The sequence below is a fragment of the Camellia sinensis genome, chromosome 10, assembly GCF_055761805.1.
Source record: "Camellia sinensis isolate YWXY chromosome 10, ASM5576180v1, whole genome shotgun sequence".
NCBI lineage: Eukaryota > Viridiplantae > Streptophyta > Magnoliopsida > Ericales > Theaceae > Camellia > Camellia sinensis.
Window position 1 is genome coordinate 148,748,715 of NC_138970.1, and position 26,260 is coordinate 148,774,974.

Genomic DNA, 26,260 nt, shown 5'->3' on the forward strand with positions numbered 1-26,260 from the left:
GCCATCGGCAATGTATATTGCCGATCGGCATTCTTTGTTGCTGGTCGGCAGTCCATTTTGTCAAAATGGCAATTTTGGGTAGCCGACTACTGTTCATCTGCTTTTGCAGATATTTTAATATAGTTGTGTGGCATTTTGTTCCCTCAATACACGTGTATGGAGGGATGGCCTTCTTGTTAGCTTACCTTGTAAGTTTTACAAGATTGGCTCCTCTATAAGAGGAGCCCTCCCCTCTTGGCTTTAGGGTTGGTCTTTTAGAGAGAAAAGTTGTGTGAGAGCTCTGGTTTTAGGTTTAGGGTTTCATACATATTCTATCTCTATACCTCCCTCTCATTTGGCCTTTGTGTGTGTATAAGTGTGTTTGTGTCTTACTATTGCACACAAACACATAGTGTTACACCTTTGTTTGATTCTTGAAGGGCCAGAGGTTTGTTCTTGAAGCTTTGGAGCTGTTTTGAGCTCAAGGAAGGGGCTGGTCCACCACTTGTGAAGAGGGTCTTCAAGGGTAACAATCTTACTCCTTTATTCCCCATTTTTGCATACTATTTTTGCCTATCTTAGAACTATTTTTGAGCTTAGTGTATAATATAAAAACGTTCTATTTTTAGGCCCTCTAAATAGTTTGTTTAGAGTGTTTTGTGGTTTGGAGGTGTTTGACCCCTCTTAGGCCTTGAGAGGCCCCATTTTGTGCTATTTTGAGTGAGCTCCGGGACCTTGGTGTTTGGGCCTCCTCACCACTGAAATCTTGAGGGATTTCAGAGGTGAGGATGGTGCCTTGAGGTCCTAGGGAGGAGAGGGTCACCCCCTCTCCTTGTTGTCCTTGAAATGGACCATTTTTGGCCTCTTGAGGGAGCACCTAGCTAAGCTTCTTGTTGACCATGCCTTGGCTGTTTTTTGTGCTTATTATGTCATAATATGCCTCTATTTTTTGTTGGTTTTGGTACACCATGCATGCTTAGCATACCTACCTTGTAATGTCATATTTAGGCCTTAACATGCCTTAGGTTGTGAGCCATTGTTCTAGCATGTTTTAGGCCTAGCTTTGTGAAGCTTTTGTGCTTATTTTGCCATGTTTAAGGTCTGTCCTAGGTTGTTTGGGTCGACTTTGGCATGCTTAGTATAGCCCCTTTCCATTTTTGGTTTGTTGGCCTTAAGTGTGTGAATGTATAGCATGCATCCTTGCCTTAATCTAGTGGGTTGGGATCATTTGCCATGCTATTTCAGTCCCTTTAACATGCTTGTATGCTTGCCTTGGATGTCTCTTTGAAGCTTTGAAAGCTTGTCTTGCATGCTCCATGTTTTGGTCATTGTGCATGCTTTTGAGTTTGAGCCACTTAGATGCCATATAGGTGTCCCTTGGGTGTTGTTTAGGCCTGCCTTAGACCAATTTTAAGTCCTCTTAGCCTTGTGAGGCTTGGTTGATTTAGACTTGGTTTAAGCCTCTTGGCTTGTCTTGGGTTTTTGGCTTCGCTTGCATGCCTTGTTTATCTTGTTTAATTGGCTTAGCACCTTTTGTAACATGATTTTCAATGCTTACCTTGCATGCCATTAGTCCATGTTATGCCTCTTTCAAGTGTGCTTGAGAGTCGCCCTTTTGTGCTCGAGTGTTAGCCTTTTAACATGTGCATGCGTGTATGTGTGTTTAGTCTTCATTTCATAGCACTTATGGCCACTGTTTTGGGCCTAATTAGAGCTGCCTAAATCATGCTTAAGTTCGTCCTTTGCTAGCTTGTATGCTTACCTTGCATGTTTGTTTACATGCTTGCATGTACATCTTGCATTCCCATGTTGCATCCTTAGCTTGCATGCCTAGGTTGCATTCCATCTAGCATGCATGCCTTGTTCCTTGATCTAGTGATAGGAATTGGGCTTTGGTTTGTTGGTTTGCATTGCATTTGACATCAAAATGTGCACACTTGGTCCCTTGGGCCCTCACGCCTGGAAATGCGCGATTGATGCTCCGAGAACCAAGGAGCATGTCCCTTTGACTCACTCACACGATAAAGGGACATGATTGGTGCATATATGGCTTGAATTGCATTGCCACGCAAAGTTCTGTCCTCTGCTGCTGTCAAACAGGTCCTGCAGGCACTTTCTGCCGATCGACTGCATGGAGTGCCGACCGGCAACCCATTGATGACCGATGGATTAATTCACAGCCGGTGATCACATACCACTGCCGGTGGCCATTCTACTCAGTCGGTGGTGTCTCCCAATGTCCAGGGATGCAATCCTGAGACTTTGGCAGCCTTCAGAGGAGTATAGCAGGGAAAATAGAGGCAGCTTGCGCATGGCAGTGCACTTCCGAGCAGGACCGAGCACGCGCGCATCGAACCCCCTTCCCGAGGCCCCTGTTATTGCTTTTCTTAGGCTTAGTTAATTTGTTAATTAATTAGGTGATTTGTAATAATTAATTAGCTTGTTGGTTAATTATCTGTAATATTTATTTGGTCCCTCCGAGCGAGGGCGAATCTGTAATAAGTGTGGGTGCGTATGTCTGCATGTCTCCCAATCCCCACTTCTTTCTTCCCTTTTGCTTACCTGCTTTGATGGTTAGTAATAGGACACGTTTAATTTAGCATACCTTATGCTACGCATGCGTGCATCCATACATTTGTCTTGCATGCACCGGGCTCGGCACATCATGCTAACTGCATTTGTATTTCAATTCCAACTTGAATACGTGCATCAATTGATTGAATTTCACATCCCATGTTTAGGTTAGCCAAGCCTACTCTAATTGCATCCTGTATGTGTTGCATTAGACATTTAAACATGGACTTGGATCATGCATTGTTTACTAACGAGTTTATTGTTTTGGCATAGAGTACGATGTAAGTATTTTCATGCTTTAGCATATCGCATGCGTGTGAATGCTATCATAACAGCATGCTTACCATGTGGCTAGATACTTATGTGATAAACGGTTTGAATGCTTGTGGGTGAAGGCTGGATTGTCTGAGTTCGAAAAACTCGTTGAAATCCGTATTTTAGCCTACTTGCGAGTAGCAAATTCCAAAGTGTTTTTCAAAACAAACGGATATGCAATGTTTACTTCCAAATTAGGCAATCTAGTCTATACTTGTTTGCTGTGCGCATAACATAGTAATCCTAGGCTAATAACTGGATTAAGAGCACATAACGTTTTCAAAAACGGATATCACGGTTAGTAGAGGCCGATCTTCGGATCGGGCGAGAGGGGGTGCTCATAGCTGACCTTCCCCAATCGTACCCAAGCTCCCGAGCCAAGGCAACTTTGGTGATGACGGACACGTGGCCTTCGGCACCGAGTCAGGGTTTCCTAAATTCTCCTATTTTAAAATATTTAGGTGGTGACTCTGTATCTGGCAAAGCAGTCCATGTTTGGCACTTCTTTTCTAAAAATCTGTTTCTCAAAATGATTTGCCGGATTTGGACTCTTTGGTTCAGATTAAGAACCGTGACACAAATCGAGTCCGAACTGTAGTAGCGAGGGCCCCCACGCGGGCGCGTCTACAGACCCCGCCCTCTGCAATGGATAGGAGAGGAAAGACGATTGAATTTTGATCCTCTCTCTCCATATCCAGAGTGTTGTCCGTCACTAGAGATAGATGAACATCATCGGGGATGGAAAAGTGTCACCGAAATCCGGAGACATGACCCTCAGAAAGGAGGTCTTTCAAGTGTTTGGCCATTTTCACGGGAAACAAAGGGTTCACCAAAATGAAAATAATAAACAACAAGTAAGATTGCAAAGAAAATAGAAGAAGACTTACGAGGAGCAAGGGAGATGAGGGCAGACGGAGAAGAGTTGCAGAGAATGCGAGTCAGAGAAGGGATATCTGTTGGCGGTCCAAGAGTCTCGAATACTCAACGAATTGTGCATTCGAAAGGACTGAAATTTCAAATCACAATAAATGCGAGATGCACGATTGAGGCGGGAAAGCATAATGATGAACGAAAAGGTGTGCGCATCCTGACATCTATATTGGGGTACGCGAAGCCGCCTGACCTATTTTAACCTTTCCAATTCAAGACCAAACACGCCGATTAACTTCCGTCAATGGGGAGTTCGGGGGGCAATTGTGGGGGCCGAATACATGGAAAAATCAGATGGTGCGTACCATTAGAAGACTGATATTAATCGGCTATATCCTACGAGAGTAGGGAGTCGAATATAATATATGTGCCGAATAAGTGTAAGTCCTTAGGGCCGAATAAAAGAAAGGACAATGATTAAAAAGTAGGTCGTGGCCCCGAGGATCAAAGGGAACAGGTATAAATACAGAAACAATGGTTATAGAAAGGTATGTAAGAATCACTTCACAAAACTTAGTAAAGAAGCTACCCTGAGTGTCTGAACTAACTTGTCCGTCGGAGTGCTAATTCCGGCACCCCCGACCAAAGTGTTCGTATCTTTTCAGGTGACTAGCTGAGGATCGCTAGCGTCTCCCAGGATCCAAAGAGTATTTCCAAACCACTTCTCCACAAGCTTCAATTGATTGTGTGTTCACATGCATGCATATATGAAATTTGGTTACGGAACCTAAATTTACAATCTAAATGTTCTTTCATATTTGGATTGCTTTCTTCAGGCAATAAGAGCAATATAGAGGCATAAAATGTGAATGGTTGTACAATAAGGTGTTTTAGCATTCCTTGATTTCATTTCTACATGATGAATGACATTAATCTCTGTACTAAATCCATTTTACATCTAATCTCTAGGTAATGTCAAGTTTATTATGCTTTGTCAAAATTTGAATTATTGGCAGAGGAGCTCTTAATGAGTGAATCTGCAATTAAGATAAGCTGCTACTTTCTAGATTTTCCTGTTTAGTTCCTGGATTCATTCATGGGTAATCATATTTATGATGATTTGTGTGCAGTTTTTGTTCTGTTGACTATCTCATATAGTTTAGGTGCTTAATTAGGTGGTTTGACAAATCTATTACAGTTTTTATGTTTTATTGAAGTATCCATTGAAGTGTTTATATAGTTTTTAAGGTTTCTTTCTGCAAATCCTTCCCTTCTAAATTTTATAATTTGGTAATCATGCACTATCTGATCACTGTGCTTTATAAGTTCAGGTTTATGGAGCTCTACATATGTCATTGAAGTGCTTTATAACTTCAGTTAGCCCAGTTGATAGATGCGGTGCTGAGGTTGCACTTTTCTTAATGAGTCTGTCCATTCGAGCAGCCTTTCGGAAAAGGTTGTAATCCCTCTCTTGGTGATTGTAGCTCTTCATCAAGCTTATAGTAGGAGCAGAGCTCTTCGGTCAATAGTTCCACTGGAATAAAAACCTGTATCACTGCATTTCATTATTTTTCGTTAATCTCTTCTCTCTGTCTAAAAATCCCTCCCCTTTGGAGTTGGAGCATTCTTCCTTTATTAGCCGTTGGGGAGAAAGCGCTCTTCCCATGTTAGCTTAGCGATTAGGATCAAGTTCAAGTAAGGAATCCAGTTTTTCACTACAAACTGGTCAAGGTAAGGGTTTGAGTTATCCATTTAAGTGCAGAAAAAGACATGAACTAGGATGATATTCATAGATCAGTTAATCTTTGTGTACGTTATGGAGTCTCCACTCATGTTGAAAGCTCTTTCAAATAGCATGAGTGTTAAAATGCTTCAATTAGACTAGATTGTTAGATTCTTTTTTTATTTTTTATTTTTTTAACTTCTTTCAAAGTGGAATGAAGAAAAAGAAGAGAGGTGGAAAGTGGTTCACTGGAGTTTGTCTCTTGAAAATGGTTTTCTTTCTTTTTTCTCTGGAAGGTCTTTTTCTCTATTTTATTTCATGGTCTTAATGCCAACAAGAGAATTAGGGCACTAAAAAAATAACCCAAAACCTACTTGTTTAGAGAATAAAACTGTTCCTAACTGCTTTTTCTTTCTTTTTTTTTTTTGTTTTAATTTTATGACCAATAGAAATGGAAACTCTTTTGTTACATGCCCTATACCCACCCAATTTCTTTGGTAAATATGATTTTATGGTTTAATTCTTAAATCACTAGTTGTTTAATGATCTTTGTGTTGTTCTCTATTAGTTATCTTGTTTTCTAGGTTATTGGTGTTTTTACTTTGTAGCTCAGGTTTACCAAATGAACATATTTATCTTATTTTATTTGAAATTTATAGTCTTTTCATGCTTAAAATCTCTCTAACATCTATTAAGGTTGGTGAGAAGCTTTGACACGTAAACAACAATGTTCCTGATTTGTGCAATACTTTTGATTTTGCTTTGTTAATGGTGACTTATTCGTCAGTTAGTGTGTTTTAATCATAGAATCTATGTTATTGGTTAAATCAGACATTTTTCATGGCTTCTCCACATATGTAGGGGCTCTCATATTTGGGTGGCTAGTCACAGCTCACAGTTACAGAATTTAGGCTGCTTACTAATGCCAACTATCATTATTCATTACATTTTCCTTTTGCCATGCTACTCTCCTAACAACACTGAGCTGACACTTTTATTTTCTTCAATAATGTATTTTCTCCAAAGCATAGCTTTTCATGTCATGGTGATTTACCTTTGAATTATCAGTCCTTATAGCAGCTTGTATTATCTATCTCATTTGTAGTATCTATCTATCTCATCCAAATTGGAAGTGATACAATGAAAGGGGGAAAACCAAGAAAGAATAGGGGTCTAGGTGTTAAAAAAAGCATGATCCAAATAGGGGTTAACATGTGAGGCACTGATTTACTGAACACAACATAATGGAAAGAAGTTAAAACAGAACATCCGATGGATTTTTTTATTTGTTATATTGTCATTGACGTCATTTTTGCTACTACATTGAATACTTTTGTTAGATTTACCTTCTCTAAATACATCTAAACGTTTCAGATGGAAAATCATGTTATACAATAAAGATTCTTCTCCACAAAACAACAATGGAAAATTATCCTTCACATTGATGAAAAATGAACATGTTCAGCATATTCAAGAAAATATCTAACGATATGGATATTGATGGTATAGGCAACTGATAAAACCAGACTATAGTTCTACTCTAAGTTCAAATGTAGACTATTACTTTTAAAATTTAACCTGTTCTAGCAGAATTTAACCTGCTCTAGCAGAATTTTAACATGTTCTTGATTTATCTTCTAAACTCTGATGTCATTTTGTTGTTGCGAGGATTTAGTTTAATTAGCTTGGAAGAGCAGATTTCTTTATCCATTAGTGTTGTTGTTGTTCCTATCTTAGCATTTTAGCCAAATCTACTAATGCATGAACATCTTTATTATATTCTGAAATGTGTAGTTAATTGATTAGACAGTGGCATTTCATTAAATTGACATGTCGATTACAATGGTAGGTTGATAGCTTCATGGGACACTTTTTGAAAACCAAACAATTTTGTATGGAAATTTCAATCTGAAGCATTGATGGTGTTCCTGTAAAATTATTATAATTTCAAATTTAAAGCATCTTTTCAGATTACAATTGGTGTCATACATGTAGGAAACTAAAAAACTAAAGGATTTTAGTGTCTTGTCAATGTATTTTATGTGCAATTGTAACTTTTTTTTGTCCCCATTGTGGGTTGGTGGAGCTGTACATTTATCCTATGACAATCATTGGAAAAGGGATAATCATTCCTTTGCTCTCAACCCAACAACGGAACCGAATCCATCGGATTGGTGGAAAGGTCACCCATTGCCAACTAATTTTCTATTCGAAATTGACTGAGCCAAACCATACGGTTTGCTAGTTAGTTCAGTCAGTGATTCATACACAACTCAATACTGTGATTCAAGCAAATGTGATTCATACATTAAAAGCTAGAAAAGGGGTTTGTTACTTGATAATTGATCCATTTCTTGTTGTCGATTTACCCAGTATGAACCAACCGAGTCCATTGATCCAGTTGATCCAGTTGTTGCACCATCAAACCCATTACATAGGCAGCAGGTACTTTAATTATTTTTACTAGTTATTACTTTAAATTTCCTAGAGCTAATATACAACTTAAGCCTCTTATTGAATGATAGGTTGTGGATTCAGTTAGTAGTCATCCCACTGTTCGGCCAATGTCACCTTAACAACAATCTCATGCATTTTCATCCTAAGAGGTGAGCAATCATTTAATCAACTTTTTTGACAAATACCATATCTTATTAATTACAATACTTGTTCTTATTAAATATAGGTTCACATTTCAAAGAAAGAGAAGAAGAAGAATAAGAAGAAGAAGAAGAAGAACTAACAAGGTAAAAGTACTAACATTACTAGTTTTTAATTTCTCACTTTTCTAAATCTATTAAGACAGGATGTGATTTGATGTTGGAAATTGGTGGATAATTGTAGATTGTGTATTTGATGTGATTGTGATTTTGAGTTGATTTAGTACAGAGGTAGTATGTGGTAGAGTTTCTAACAGAGTGCACAACGTGATCTATCATTTACGTTTTTGGATGGAATGATAGCTTCACATGATATTGAATTGAATGCCTTAATTTGTGAATCATCATAACTGAGCAGTTCTTTAATCTCGTGTAGTACCACCACTGTTAATTTGTTTTGAATTGATGATATATGAATTTGGACCATATTGTTCATTTGAATATTGCTAATTTTTTAATTCTGCTTCCTTAGTGGAGTTCATTCATCTTAATATTGAGACTTAGTGGAGTCTACTCACGATTGTGTTCCTTAATGTAGGGAACACAAGGTGTGCTCCCTATTTATGTTGTACTTTGATCATTAGTTTTTGACTCAAATGTTTGTACTGTTGCATTTTGTTAGATGGCTAAGATTCTTCTGGTAGGTAGAAAAAATCATTTTGTTAGATGAACACTGGCACCGACACTAATATTTTCTCTTACAGAGCCTGGTGGGATGGATTGGACTAAGTTTCCCTTTTACTAGAAATACTAGTGTTGCTACTATAGTTTGCCCTTGTTTATTTTTTCTTTTATTTTATTTTCCAGAACTACTTCTTAATCATTTCTGTCCATCCAGAAGTCATTGATGGAAGACCAGGGACTCTGGTAATAGAATCCCTTGTAGTAGACGTGCCCGAGGGAAACACCAAGGACGAAACCCCCTGAGGTCTTCTGCTGAAGTGCAAAATAAGGATGGAGTATAATCAAATGCTTAATGTGTTTCTGAATTATTTTGTTTCTAATTTTGACAAAATTAAGCTCTATTTATTTATTGTTCTGCAGATCTAAATTTGTTTGTGCTATGAGAACATTATTTATTTAATTTTACATGATTCTCATCTGTGCCTGTATTGTCTTTGGGTATGCCCTTTTATTTATTTAGTGCCTCTTTGCATTTATGTTCTTGGAATTGTAGTGCTTCTTGGTATGTGATAAAATCTTCTTGTTAGTGCTTCTTCAAGTTTAAGTACTGTTTATAAGTATTGGGTACAAATTCTTCAATTTGTGTTTATTTTGGTGAATCTAATTGCAGTTTATGTTCTGATGCAGACATGTAGACCAGTGAAGACTACAATTTTTATGCTAAGACGTGATTTTTGGATATATGTTAGTTTGTGGTTAATGTTAAGACATGATTTTTGGATATATGTTAGTTTGTGGTTAATGTTAAAACATGATTTTTGGATTTTGGATATATTAATTTTGTGGGTAATGGCGATTGGATATTAATTGAATAAGAAAGTGAATTAATGCTTCATTACAGCTATTTGAATCGGAGTTATTATTTATATTAGTGCTATTACAGTTATTTTTTTAGTTAAATCAAATAAAATTAGCACAATTTCAAAAAAAAAAAAGAAAAGGATATGACGGCGTTTCTACAAACGCCTCTTAAACCCTACATACTAACGATTATATTTTCAAAAAAAGATATGACGGCGTTTTTCCAAAACGTCGATAAATAATATTGTCAGTGACGTCGATGTGTGTTTTGTAGGACATTTGGCGGCGTTTTTATACTAATACTACGACGTTTTTAAAACGCCACTAAGCTACAGCGACGGCCGCGTTCTCGGCGTTTAGTACTAGGCGTCGCAAAAAGAATTGGCGGCGTTTTGACACTTATAGTGGCGTTTTTTAAACGCCACTAAAAGTTGAATTTTCAGCAGTGATTTTAACGAGTTTGAACTCGATCACAAAGGCAATAAAAATTTAATGAACCATGTTTGAATGAGTCTTTATTGAACCGAACTCGAGTCTGTTCACGAACAGTTCTGTTTATTTGCAGCTCTAATGTAGAATAAATCCGAAATCCTCATTTATATTTTTAAATAATTTTTTGAATAAAATTTTTGTAGTTGTATTGTAGTATTACTACACAAACTAAGCAGTTCCCCACATTGAAATAATTTTTTTTGTGAAAGTTGATGGAGTTTGAAAGAGTCAATAAGTATACATATATTCATTCATTCAACAAAGACAGGGGAATTAGAGTTTGAAGAGTCAATGAGTGAATGTCATTAGGCCACTAGTCTCTACTTTCACCCCATTCTTCTCTGTGTGTGTGTGTGTGTATGTGCGCGCCAGTCCTCTCTCCTTTAACAGTATTTCCAAGTCAATTGTCGTGTCAAGAAGCCAAGCCAACATGATCAACATCTGGAAAATTCTATGGTACTAGACTAGATGCTTAACAAACATTATGGAAAGACTCTTGATGGGTTTTCTTATTATTTGCTAAATTGTGAATCTACAATGGTTGTTCCCTCCATTTTGGCTTTCTTTGTCCTCTCTCACCTACTGTTTCTTCACTCTGTTGGAGAAGACAACACCTCATTCCAAAACTGTCCACAGTCCTTCCAGTGTGGAAAACTTAGGCAGATCAACTTCCCTTACCCCAACACCACTTATCCCCAATGTAGGTTGTGCACTGTAAATTGCAACCAAGCAATTCCGCTACTCAATTTCGATGTGGACCAACAATGGTATGAAGTCCATGACAAGTTTCTTAATCATGAGGTCCAAAATGTTACTGACGAAATGCTTGATAGCCTCATAAAATTCAAAAGTTGTGATGTCTTCACTTTCTACTTGAGCTGGACTCTTCCCACTACACCTTCTATTTAGTCTCCCCCGGTCTCACCTTCTTCAAATGCCTTACCGGTGGCGGTGCACCTAACAAGCAGACTGAGCATTTCTTCCACCGTAATCACAATTACAGTTATTAAAATGGCTGCTCAGGCTACACAGTTTACTATAAATACCTTGATGATCCTTATCAATCTCTTCCTATTAATGAGAGTTTTCCGCAAAGCTGTCTAGTTATTGAACTGTCGGTGTTGTCATCAATTGCTATGGGGAACCGAAATGCTAGTGATTTGTACTCAATATTGGCCTCTGAGTTCTCTCTAGGATTTCATGTGTGAAATGAATGCCGTAAGTGTCACCTCAACGGAGGCCATTGTCCTCGATACAGCTCCTTAAAGTTCCAATGCATTGAAGGTATTGGAATTTTCACTTATGCATGCTGATATTTTTGTATTGGGTTAATTACACTAATGGTCTGTTACATTTTAGTCATTAATTTTTTTTTTTTCACTTTGATTCCTTAAATATGCTATCTATTACACTTTAATCTCTGACATCATCAATGTTCAAAATCAATAACGGCACCAACATTAGGAAAAAAAAGTCATACTTTGACACCAAAATGCTACAAAATTCATACTTTGGGGACGTGTGTGTTTGATCCTTTTGATTTTGCTGAGGCTTTATGTAAAATTCAAAGGTGATCTCTCTTGATCTCGAATTGAGACTCACCCCCCTAGGGAGGTTCATGGGAACATGTCCCTTGGTTGCTTGCGGAAAAGAGGCAGCTCATCCCGCTCAATCACTTACCACTCAAGAACCTCGGATCGTTGGTGAGAAGCATTATGAAATTGTTACATAAAGAGTTAAGCAATCTTTACAACAAAATTTAGGGTAAAATAGAACATAAAACCATAAGCTTCCAAGTAGAGGGAGGAGCTCGAGACTCTGACCATGTGCCTGTTGAAGAATAGTCGATAACTCATAGGCATTAGCTTGGTTCCTATTTTGGAATTTTTTACTTTCAGCATTTTATCCTAGATTAGCGAAGGACCAAAGAAAATTTCTAGTTATGAATTGAATATAGAACCAATGGGGGATAATTGGGACTTCAGCCCTTTTTCCATAAAACTCGAGTCATATTTCTTTTTTTTTCTTTTCTTTGTAAAACTCCAGTTATAGTATTTATTTTTTGAGGGACAACAAAGATACATTTCTTGAAGAATCTCAGGAAGTTTTTTTCCACTCTTCGATGTTTCTCCCCTCTAAGATTAGCATGATCTGCTCCCCCATTTCATAAGGGAATTGCCCCTTTATTCAAAGTTGTAGGTTTCTATGAGCCCATTCATCCTCATTTCTAGCTTCTCTACCCCTCATCTACGCCCACCCTACATGTCCTTCTTCTTATTAATTTTGAATGCCGCTAATATCATGAAATAAATTGTAACAAATCTCAAGTTTTGAGGATAAAAGTGAAAAAAATTAAAAGATTAAATGATATATCACATATTTTAAGGATCATTAACGTAATTGGTCTTTCTATACTTGCCCACAAGCCAAATAGAAACATTCATCATATAGCAGTATGGTCTTTATGAATTGGTTTTTCACCTTGTTAGGTTTTAATTGAAGTGTTGTTTCTCCTCTAGTTAAAGCAAAAATATAAAAACTAACTTACTTTGAATTCAACAATTTACCACGTCATTTTAAATGTCTAACTGGCGTTTTCTTTTGACAGTGGCTACAAAAAGAAGTAAGTTGCCATTGATTTTAGGAACAGGTAATATACTGTTAGGAATTAACCCTTTCTAACCAAGATCAGTGAGACACGAAATAACAAACAAGAAAGAAATTAATGAATCAAACAAATCACACACACAAAAACACAAGGATTTACGTGGTTCACCCAGAATAGGGTTACGTCCATGGCTTCTGCAGTTTTCACTATGATTAGAAAAATACAACTCTTTCTTAACCTAAAAAAGGCGCCCCCTCATCTATTTATATGTATAGAATTAGGGCTACACGGAAGCACATGGGAATTACGAAAGTACCCAGTGTTTGAGTGAACAGTAGGGTTGAGTAAATAGTACTTATCAGGGTCCACCGACCCAACAATCTCTCATTAGAAACCTAATAACACAAGCTCACCAACATCGTCATCACATAACGGAACGCCTCAACTCGATCTTCTTTCATCAATCTTGACTTCAGTTGGTCAATGGTGACTGTCTTGGTCAATATATCTGCTGGATTCTTACTGCCTTTGATTTTCTCAAGAAACAAGACTCCATCATCTACAAGTGAACGAATGAAATGATATCGCAGCGGAATGTGTTTCATCCTAGAATGAAAAGCCGAATTCTTTGCAAGATGAATAGCACTTTGACTGCCACTGTGCAAAATACTTATCTCTTGCGTCTTACCCAACTTTGCTAGGAAATTCTATAACCAAGTCATCTCCTTCCCAGCTTCAATAATAGCAACATACTCAGCCTCTATTGTAGAAAGGGCCACAATCTTCTATAACTGTGAAATTCAAGTCGTTGTTGTACCACCCAATGTGTAAACAAAACTATTAGTACTCTTTTTATTATCCATATCACCAGCCAAGTCTGCATCAACATAACTATGTAACTCAATACTGGTTCGTCTGAAACAAAATGCCATGCTTGTAGTACCACTCAAGTATCTAAGGATCCACTTCACTTCCTCCCAATGCTGTTTGCCTGGATTATTGATGTACCTACTAACTACTCCCACTGCATGTGCAATGTCTGGTCTAGTACAAACCATAGCATACATTATGCTACCGATAGCTGAATCATATGGAACATGTCCATATAAGCCTGCTCTTTTTCTGACTTCGGAGATTGCTCTTTGGTAAGTTTGAAGTGGCTAGCCAATAGAATGCTCACTGGTGTTGTGCCATCCATGCTTAACCTCATAAGAACTTTCTTGACATACTCAGCCTATGACAACTTCAAAGTACCATTTGCTTTGTCCCTGTGAATCCTCATACCAAGGATTTTTTTTGCAACTCCAAGATCCTTCATCTCAAATTGGTTGGACAAAAGTTTCTTCAATCTTTTTATCTCTTCAATGCTAGATCCTGCGATAAACATATAATCAACATATAGGAGCAAAATAATATAACTTTTGTCAAACCTCTTGAAATAACAAAAATGATCTGATTAACATCTTGTAAAACCGCTGCTACACATAAACCCATCAAACTTCTTGTACCCCTGCCTTGGGGCCTATTTCAAACCATACAAGCTATTTCGAAGTTTTCATACAAACACCTCTTTGCCACGTGCCAAGAAACCTTGTGGTTGCTTCATGTAAATTTCCTCCTCCAAATCACCATGAAGAAAAGTCGTCTTCACATCCATCTGGTCAAGATGCAAATCTTCAGCAGCCACAATTCCCAGCACCAATTTGATAGTGGTCAACTTCACAACTGGAGAGAAAATTTCAATGTAGTCAACCCCTTCTTTTTGCTAAAATCCCTTTGCAACCAATCTGGCCTTGTAGCATTTACTCCCATCATGTTCCTGTTTAACCCTGTAAACCCACTTGTTGTGCAAAGCTTTCTTACCCACTAGTAATTCAGTCAACTCGCATGTCTAGTTTGCCATGAGTGAATCCATTTCATCCTGCATAGCTGACTCCCACTTAATTGAATGATCAACCTGCAAAGCCTCATCATAACTTTCAGGTTCACCCCCATCAGACAACAACAAATAATGTAAAGATGGAGACCAATGCTGTGTAGGTTTAGACTCTCTTACTGACTGTCTCAACTTATGAGTAAGAGTATGTGGCTCAGTTTGTGGAATAAGTTTTTCAGGATTATTCTGAATCCTACTTTTCAAATCACTTTCACTAATCTCCTCTAACTCAACATGCTCATGACAAGTAACAAATTCAGATTCAGATTCACATGCAGACTTATCCCTATCTTTATACATTATTTTCTCATTAAATATGACATCTCTACTTCTGATTATTTTCTGATTTTTATCATCCCAAACCCAATAACCAAATTGATCAGTTCCATACCCAATAAAAGTACATTTAACAAATTTTGGATCAAATTTACTTCTATCAGCAAAATCTATATGCATATATAAAACACAGCCAAATACCTTCAAAAAAGAAATATTTACCTCTTTACCGCTCCAAACTTCTTCTGGTAACTCTCCATCCAATGGAATAGATGGACCACGACTAATCAAATATGCTACAGTGTTAACTGCATTTGCCCAAAACATCTTTAGTAATCCGGCCTGTGTCCTCATACTTCTAGCACATTCATTCAGAGTTCTATTCATGCGTTCCGCAACGCCATTCTGTTGAGGTGTCTTTCGAATAGTCTTCTCCATTCTAATTCCACTTTCTGCACAATATTTCTTGAACTCATTGTCCTCATATTCCCCTCCATTATCTGATCTCAAGCACTTAATTTTCAGACCTGCTTCAGTCTCCATCGAGGCTTTCCACTTCTTAAAAGTAGTATAAACTTCAGATTTATGTTTCAGAAAATAAACCCATACCTTTCTCATTGAGTCGTCGATAAAGGCAACATAGTATGATGATCCTCAACTGACCCTCTTTTGTTTGCCGAAGATGCAATTCTTACAAAAGTCAATCTCTATCGATTTTAAATTTGATAGTTTCCCTTAGATGCAAGTACCTTCATCGCTTTTTGACTCATATGCCCAAGCCTTTGCTACCACAGATTTGAGTCTTCCTTCTCACCAGCAACTAGTACTGCATCCCTATAGTTTGTAGTCATATGAACGGTGCCTTCTTTATGACCATGAGCAACAACCATTGCTCCTTTGGTGATTTTCCACAAACCACCCATGAAGGTTACAACATGATCTTCTTTATCAAGTTGTCCGACAAAAATCAAGTTTCTTTTCAAACCAGGCACATGTCTGACATTTTGTATCTTCCAAGCAGATCCGTTTGGCAACCTGATTGTTGCATCCCCTTTATCCACAATCTTCAAAGGTTCATCATCAGCTAGATAAAACCTTCCCGAAATCACCACCAATGTAATTTTCCATGATTTCCCTCCGTGAAGTAGAATGGAATGATGCCCCAGAATCTAAAATCTAAGATTCAAGAGGGCTGCTAATACTCAAGTTCAAAGCATCATAAATCTCCTCCGTTGCAGCATTAGCAGATTTTTGATTTTGATCACCTTTGTTCTTATTCAATGTCGGGCAATCTCCCTTTAGATGTCCCTTCTTTCCATAGTTCCAGCAACTCCGTCCATCTCCAGTTCTTGACTTGCTTCTGTGTTTAGATTTTGATCTGTTGCGATTCAGGTTTTTTTCCTGCTGATCTTCCTCTAGCTTCTGTCTTCAGGGCAGAACCTGATGTTTCCCCTAATTCCCTCTTACAAATTTCTTCACTTAGAATTAAATCTCGAATATCATTGTAATTCAACTTTTCTGTTCTTGAAGAATTACTTACTACCATTACAGTACCATTCCAACTTTCTGGGAAACTAGATTAGAGAAACAAAGCCCTAACCTCATCATCAAATTCGATAGATACAGAACTCAATTATGTTACCACAATATTGAATTCACTCAGATGCTCAACCACCAAAACACCTTCTGTCATCTTCAGATTAAACAATCTACACATCAAATAAACTTTATTTGAGGCAGAGGGTTTTTCATACATGTTTGAGAGTGCCGCCATGAGACCCACTGTAGTCTTCTCATTCACTATGTTAAACGCAACATTACGAGACAACGTTAGCTAAATAAAACCTAGCGCTTAGCGATCAAGAAGAGTCCACTTATTATCTTTCATCTTTTTTGGTTTCGTCCCTGAAAGGGGCTCATACAGGTTTTTCTGATACAAATAGTCTTCAATCTACATCTTTCAATAACCAAAATATGTGCCATTGAATTTATCGATTCTATCCTTTTCATCTATAGCCATCGCTCCCACTAGAACTAATGCTCTGATACCAATTGTTAGGAATTGACATTTTCTAACCAAGATCAGTGAGACACGAAATAACAAACAAGAAAGAAATTAACGAATCAAACAAATCACACATACAATAACACAAGGATTTATGTGGTTCATCCCAGAATAGGGTTACGTCCACAGCTGCTGCAGTTTTCACTATAATAAGAAAAATACAGCTCTCTCTTAACCAAAAAGAGGAGCCCCCTCATCTATTTATAAGTATAGAATTAGGGTTACATGGAAGCACATGGGAGTTATGAAAGTGCCTAGTGTTTGAGTGAATAGTAGGGTTGAGTGAACAATACTTATCAAGGTCCACCAACCCAACATATAACCGGTATTTATATGCATGAGTATATTTAGATAATCGCTTTGTTCGTCTGCCACATTAGTGTATTTTTTTCTCATTTTGCAACTCCTTTAACTGTTGCTGGAATTGGGATTATAGTATTTCTATTGTTCTACATCATAAGGAAACTTGAACAAAATGATCAATCCACATTATTTTGGAAGAATAAAGCAGAGAAATGCCTAAATGTTGAGGCCTTTCTAAAGAATTATGGATCTCTTGCTCCAAAAAGGTACACTTATTATGACATCAAGAAAATGACAAACTCCTTCAGAGTTAAACTAGGTCAAGGAGGCTATGGTTGTGTTTTAAAAGGAAAACTAGAAAGTGGCAACCTTGTGGCAGTGAAGGTTCTAAACGGATTGAAAGACAACAAAGAAGAGTTCATTAATGAGGTTGCAGCCATTAGTAGGACCTCTCATGTTAATATAATAAATCTCCTGGGGTTTTGTTTTGATCGTCATAATAGAGCTCTTCTATTTGAGTTCATGCCTAATGGATCCCATGAGAAATTCATTCGTGACGAGAATTCCTTGACGTATCACCAATTAGGTTGGGAAGCCTTGTACAAAATTGCAGGTAGTATTGCACAACGATTAAAGTGCTTGCACTGTGGTTGTAACATCCGAATTTTTCATTTTGACATAAAGCATCATAATATTCTTTTAGATAAGGACTTTTTCCCAAAGATCTCCGATTTTGGCCTTGCTAAACTGTGCCCACGGAAATAAAGTATCACATCACTATTGGGTGCTAGAGGGACTACCGGTTATATTGCCTCAAAAGTATTTTGTAGAAACTTTGGTGGAGTTTCACACAAGTCGGACGTCTACAATTACGGAATGATGATTCTAGAAATGGTTGGAGGAAGAAAGAATATTGATGTTAAAGTTGATCACACAAGTGAGATATATTTTCCATATTGGATATACAAGTGACTTGAGTTGGATAAAGAACTTGGAGTGCATGGCATTATGAATGATGAGTCAAATGAAAGTGCAAGAAAGATGATTATAGTTGGCTTGTGGTGCATACAAACCGATCCCTCACACTGACCATCAATGAACAGGGTGGTAGAGATGCTAGAAGGGAGCCTAGAGTCCTTGCAAATCCTGTTTAAGCCTTACCTGTCTTCTCCCCCAAGATCACCACCAGATTCTTCAACTACACTTGTTATAACATTTTGCGATTCACAATGCATACTTCTATTGCCAAGGTAATGTGCTCTGGTGAAAATTAGGTAACTGTATCTCTCTTTTTCTTTTGTTTGACAATTGTGATTACTACAATTCCAATTTTGCCTAGGGTTTAAAAACTAGTTATAATAAAAAAAATTATGTAATATAATGAACATCTACAAATAATACTAGTATGCATACTTCACAACTAAATCAAGATCTAGAAAATTGTTTAGAACAAAAATACCAGATGTTTTTTAATTTGATTGCTTCACACAAAGGCATTCAAATTGGGGGATAAGGTTACTTTACTTTAGACCTTAAATTGCTCCAAATAGAGTACACCCTATTTCAAAGGTAAATGTGGAGGTTAATAACAATTTACATGTTTTCCAGAGTCAACTTGATCAATAAATTGATAGAACTTTGATGAATTCTATTAAATTTGAAATTTTTGAGTCCTCAAAAAGCCCGGTACCAATGGTTGAGGAAGGGGAATATGGGGACTGCTGCTGTGACAATTGCTCTGAGGTTTTGGGGGATTTATTTCGAGCCTATTTTGATTATTCAAACTATTCATATTATAGAGTTTGTCGAATATATTATTCATATAAAAAAAATTAAATTAATCAAATATCCACAACCCAATGGTTGAATTCTAATTATTTTAAAAAACATTATCAAAAGTAGGATAGCTGTTTATTTTCAGGAAATTTAGTCTAACATCCCTCTCCAATTTTTAGTAATAAGAAAGGTCCACAATATTTTTTTTCCTGTACCCTAAGGTCCCTCATCCACAATATGAGCTCTCATGACAGTGGTAATGAAGACCAAAAAAAAGGCAGCAAGGTTTTTTTTTTTTCCCACCCCTCTCTCTCTCTCTCTCTCTCTCTCTCTCTTTCTCTACTCTCTCTCTCTAGATATGAATATACACATGTATAAACTTGTTTCTTGGTCTTGTAATCAGGGTTACCAATGTTGCTAGGACTAGGCTTAAAGACACGGAAAAGGTCATGAACGCACTGGTGACTATGTTGTACTAATTGACAGCTCACACCCAGTTCTCACGAAGTTGTTGTAGACCAGAAGTAATCATTAGAGGCGATTTGAATCCTAACTTCATTTGTCAAATTGAATTTTAGTTTTGCACTTGTATTTGTTTCTTAACTTCGTTAGTCTCTTTATGGAGTGGATTTGAAAAAAATTGTGATATATAGGCTTCATGGTATGTGTTGATGGAGAGATTAATGGAGGCATCATTATGTGTAGATTACATGTTCAATGAATGATCTGAATGACGTAGTTGAAAATCCATTTGGGTTAAAAGTGATTTGATTTTTGAAAGCAATGTACTCATTATCGACTCAGTTGTGATTCATAAATTGATTGTTGCGAATCTCAATTTTCTCTAGTTTTGTCAAAACACAAAGAAAATTGGTCAAAACATAGAAAAATTTATGAGCAAACCAAAGACATTTTAACCTAGAGAAAATCAGTGAAATTGAGCAAATCCAATTAACTTGATTTTTTCATTAATAATCTACTCGACAAACTTTATAATATAAATAATTTAAATTATTGAAATAGGATCCAAACAATACCCCCACAAGCCTTACAACAGTCAGTAGTAACCCCCTTTTCTTTTGGATAAGTTAGCTTTGATGTTTATACTTTTGTAAGACCTTTATGTTTATAATTTTTTAGGATTCAGATCTCTTTATCGCATAGTTGTAATGAAATATCTCTATTACATATCTAATAGGTGTCAATGATGGATTCAGGATTCGAGTTTTGGAGCCAAAAACATATGTAACTTCTCATCTTTTGAAATTATTTTACTAATTACTAATATAATAAGATACATGATTCTTACAATTTTTAATGGGTATAAAAGAGTCATTATACTATTGTGTAACCATTAGATATATAATAGAGAGGATCAGTTTGGTGTAACTTAAACAAACTTAAATAAGTTGTAAATTTGTTACACATCCCGATACGCCAACAAAAGTACAAAGGAGTGGAACAAAAAATATTGTTTAGGGGTACATGTTTAATCGAAAATAATTTTAGAAAATTAAATAAGTCAAACAAATTACTTTTTTCATTCTTCTCTAACTCTAAAATTAGAACTCGTATAATTGATTAGATCACCATTTTAGGTCATTTTGTTAGTTAATCTAATCAAGCAAATAAAAAGTATACATAACTCTTTGATTTTTAAAAATACTTACCATAAACATATGGCTATCGATTTAATCGAGAGGCACTAAAGTTTGAATGATTCAGATCATTGAGTTGAACCTAATTCAAAAATTACTAAATTGAACCCTCTAGTCCAGTTAGTGAACTGAAGGAAACTTGTCCTTGTGTTGCAATATATATGGCACAATCACCTTTGCTCGCCGACAACAACCTCCCATCACAAATGACCTTTGACCCTCCCTTAATGTTGAGAATCACTTCCAACTATCAGTAATTACCTTCAGCAACCACTTTCAACCACTCATTCTCTCTTTTTTTTTTTTTCACAACAAATTTTTAAAAATATTACAATATAGACAAACTTTTCTTACAAATTCATGTGTAATGAAATCACAAAGTTTTGAATAAACTAAGCTTAATTAAAAGAAGTAAATAACACCTTCGGGCACAATTCTCCACCTAAAATAAATTTTGTTTAGTCACTTTTTCACTTTACCGTTTAAAATTTATTATTTTTTTCTCATTTTGATTCTTCATGTTTCAATTTTTTTTCAATTTACTCATAAAACTATTTTTTGTTCAAAATTAGACAGAAAATAATACATTATTAGGCACGTGGCATAAAAATATTTTTATTATATATAACTCACATTTTTAACATAAATTTAAACTCTAATATAGTAATATATTTTTTATATTATATGATAATTATTATAGCATTTTTTGTCTAATTTTGAACAAAAATTATATATAAGAATAAACAGAGAAAAACTTGAAACATAAACGGTTAAAGTGCGAAAAAATAAAATTTAAGAATTAAAGTCAAAAAATAATCAAACATAAAAAGGTAAAATGTAATTTACCGGATGTTTTAATATTCATAACATAGAATGGTTTGTAACGAAATTTTATTTTTATGATACGCCCCTTCGTAAATAGTGTGGTAGGCTTAGTTGAAGCAATAAATTAAGAATGTGAGAAGGAAACTCCTTCATTATAATCTTTGCTCACTGACCATTCCAATGAAGAAATAGAGCTGCTTGGAATCATCCAAGTCGACTGCCATGTGGACTAGATCTTTGACATCATATGGAATCCCCTGTTTTAAGGAAGAGCATTCCATTCCTATTTATTTTGTTTTGCTTTTGTGTGTGGTTGTTTTGGTTTTTGATTAATTCTGGGAATTTCCATTTTCAAATGGCTGTTTCTGCTCCCTTCATTCTTGGTCTCTTTGTCTTTTCTCATCTTCTTCTTCTTCATTTGATCTCGGCCCAAGAAGACAACAAAATCCAGATTACTTGTCCCAAGTCCTTCGACTGCAAACCATTCCATCATCCCTAAACTTTCCATTCTCCAATTCTACATATCCGCAATGTGGGTTGTGCACGGTAACTTGTGATGAACCACGTTCAAAAATCAAACTGGGAAAAGAATAGTCGTGGTATGATGTAGTAGCAATAGAAGAAAACTTACGCGGTAAAATTTTGCAAATCCGTGACCAATTTCTTCAAACCCAATTAGAAAATAAAAGTTGCCATGTCTTCAAGAATTTGAGCTTTCCCAGTACTTCTTCTATTCTATGTTACATGGACGCGGGTATGGGTGTCAGGTGCGAGTATGTATTTAGAGGTCGAATTCATCAAATCATAAATTTAAGAGTATGTGGACTCGGTAAAAAATTGTCATAATTTTATATTTTTAGTCAAGTATGCAAGAGAAAATGATGTGAGAATTACAATAATTTTAATTCAGAAAGAAGAATACCTCCTGCCATGATGTTCAAGCCTTTGAATCCTTGAATGATCAAATCTTAAATGCATAAAGAAACCCACTCACAGAATACTTTTACAGAACCATATGAGAAAAGTGAAAGGGACATAGTTTCAAGCCTATTCTATTCCCAAAACAACGTCTGTGGTTGACGGCTATCACAGGCATATATATAGATAGGCTTGGACCCATATCTAAGTGTAACTCCTTATAACTTCCCACCTTCAGGGAAGTTGTAAAGTCCCATAAAACCACTATATGAGATAGTGAACAGACATTAGTTACCCATTAGTCATTAAACCAGTTAAATATAGGGTTAATTACACTAATAATTCCTATAGCTTGGGACTTGTGTCACTTTGGTCCCTGACTTTTCAATTGTGACACATTTGACCATGAATTTTGAATCTTATTCCAAATAACGACAATTGAAAATATTATTAGATTTTTCAAGGCTAAAATAGTCAATTTGATAAAGTATAAACTAATTTGACAAAAATAAATGTCAAAAAAATATTTTTAATTTTTTTAAAATTCTTTTTATCCACCAATGATAAAATTATGTAAAATTAATAAAAATTACATGATTAATTTTTTAAAATTAATTTTACATGGTCATTATCTAAACACATAATAAAAATTAATTTGATAAAAAAATAAATAAATGTCTAAAAGATTTATCAATTTTACATAATTTTATTTCTAGTAGGTAGAAATTATTTTTAAAAATTCAAAAATATTTGTTTGACATTTATTTTTGTCAAATTAGTTTATATTTTATCAAATTGACAATTTTACCCTTGAAAAATCTAATTATATATTCAATTGTCCTTATTTGGAACAAAATTCAAAATTTAGGGTGAAATGTGTCACAATTGAAAAGTCAGGGACCAAAGTGACACAAGCCCCAAACTATAGGGACTATTTGTGTAATTTTCCCTTAAATCTATATAATAAATATATATAATATAAATAAATAAATAAATAAATAAATAAATAAATAAAACATGTGGCATATGGGCCACTTTATGAATATTCTTACATTCTCTCACTTGGCACATATAACACACGTTGTTGACTGTCGGGTAACTAACAAACTAATGATGGCCATTAAATAAAAATACCCAAACCTTAGAGGTATAATACACGAATCATGGGGGTCATACTCTATCAATTAAGTATTTCCTTCCATGTATTACATTGTATCACACTCTCAACTTTATGTGGTGTCATTATTTATGAATAACTTCTAATAAGTTATTCTGGGACCAATGATCCCTTTGGATCAATAGTCCCAATGGACTGCATAGCATCACAAATACTTTAGGTGCACAAAATGATACTTTTCACTAATAATAATCAAAATGTCATGACAAAACAAAATAAAACAACTAAAAAATTATTGAGCTAACCAATCAGTCCCATGCCCTCAACGTGTTTTGAAAACACCTTTACAGAAAGACCTTTGGTCGTGGGATCTGCAATCATCATATCGGTACTAATATGCTCAATGCTGACTTCTTGCTTCTTAACACAGTCTCGAATAGCAAGATACTTTATGTCAATATGCTTGCTTCGGCTACCATTTTTGTTGTTGTTAGAGAAGAAAACTGCAGCCGAATTATCACAGTAAACCTTTAATGGCCTAGAAATTGAATCCACAATTCGAAGCCCTGTGACAAAATTCCTTAACCAAATAGCCTGTGAGGTTGTTTCAAAGTAGGCTATAAACTCTGCTTCCATTGTTGACGATGCAATTATCGTCTCTTTGGCGCTCTTCCATGAAACAGCACCGCCTGCTAGCAGATAGACATATCCTAAAGTGGATTTTCTAGAATCTTGACAACCTGCAAAATCCGAGTCTGAATATCCAACCACTCAAGACAGTCAGCATGCTTGTAAGTAAGCATGTAGTCCTTGGTGCCCTTTAAGTACCTCATGATTTTCTTTGCAACCTTCCAATGTTCCATTCTTTGATTACTTTGGTATCTTCCAAGCATCCCAACTGCAAAATGCAATGTCAGGTCGTATACAAACCAAAGCATGTATTAAACTGCCTATGGCAAACGCATAGGGAATGCTAACCATTTTTTCCTTTTCCAAATCATTCTGCGAACATTGACTTAAACTGAACTTGTCACCCTTTAAAAGGGGCGCTGCATTAGGAGTGCAATCACTCATCTTGAATTTCTCGAAAAGTCTTTCAATGTAGGCTTTATGAGATAGTCCTAATGTCCTTTTGGACCTATCTCTATGAATCTCTATGCCAATGACATAAGAAGCTTCACCCATATCCTTCATTTCAAAATTTTGAGAAAGAAATTGTTCAGTATCATGCAATAATCCCAAATCATTAGATGCAAGTAAAATGTCATCCACATATAGAACCAGAAAAATGTATTTGCTCCCACTAACCTTAAGGTATATACAGTTGTCCACAACATTCTCCGTAAAACCATATGAAGTAATAACATTGTGAAACTTTAAATATCACTATCGGGAAGCTTGTTTGAGTCCATATATGGATTTCTTGAGCTTGCAAACTAAGTGACTATCTTTATCAGAACAAAAACCTTCAAGTTGGTTCATGTATACTTCTTCCTCAAGATCCCCATTTAAAAATGCCGTTTTTACATCCATTTGATGTAGCTCTAAATCAAAATGAGCTACTAATGCCATGATAATTCGAAATGAATCCTTTTTAGAAACCGGAGAAAATGTATTATGATAATCGATGCCTTCTCTTTGAGTGAAACCTTTAGCTACAAGTCTGGCTTTATATCGTTTGACATTGCCATTTGAGTCTTTCTTGGTCTTATAGACCCATTTACAACCAACCGCTTTAACTCCTTTAGGCAACTTGACAATTTGCCAAACTTGATTCTTAGCCATAGATTCCAACTCTTCCTTCATGGCATCTTACCATAATTTAGAATCATCCCTATTCATGGCATTGGAAAATGAAATAGGATCATCTTTAGGTCCGATGTCAAAATCAGACTCCATTGAGCATACAAAATAATCACCAGAAATTGCTAACTTTCTAGCTCGTAAGGATCTTCTTAATTTTGTAGTCTCAATTGGGACTTGAGTTGCAGGCTCTACGTTGACTTGTTCCTCTTGTGGTGAAAGTTCTTGAATTTGTTGATTTTCAAGAATATCGAGTTGATTATCTTGAAAGACAACCAATTCACCTATATTCATGGGTGTTGTATCTGGATCCCGTGATTCCTTCCACTCTATCTTTCGAGGGTAACTCCCACTAGGGTCAACTTCCTCAATAAACCTAACATTTCTGGCTTCAACAATTCCAAGTGAATTTGAAGGACAATAAAATCTGTAACCCTTGGAGTTTTCCGCATAGCCTATGAAAAAACCACTAACTGTTCTGGGGTCCAATTTCTTTAAATGTGGGTTATATACCCTCACTTCACCTGGACAACCCCAAACGTGTAAGTGTCTTAAACTTGGCTTCCATCCTTTCCATAACTCAAACGGTGTTTTGGGAACAACCTTGGATGGAACCTTGTTTAAGATATACACAACGGTTTTCAAAGCTTCACTCCATAAATTTATAGATACATTAGAATAACTAAGCATGCTCCTTACCATGTCCATAAGTGTTCGGTTCCTTCTTTTAGCAACACCATTTTGTTGTGGTGTGCCAGGCATTGAATATGGTGCAATAATGCCTTCTTCCTTAAGGAACTTAGCAAATGGATCTGGTAATTGTCCCAATTCTGTGTACCTCCCTTAATATTCTCCACTTCTGTCTGACCTCACAATTTTA

The 26,260-nt window shown here is 36.1% G+C and overlaps 1 pseudogene; it reads left to right on the plus strand.

The window, feature by feature from the left end:
- The first annotated feature begins 17,317 nt into the window (after nucleotides 1-17,317).
- LOC145800760 (PR5-like receptor kinase) lies at nucleotides 17,318-20,223 on the plus strand (annotated as a pseudogene).
- The last annotated feature ends 6,037 nt before the right edge of the window (nucleotides 20,224-26,260 follow it).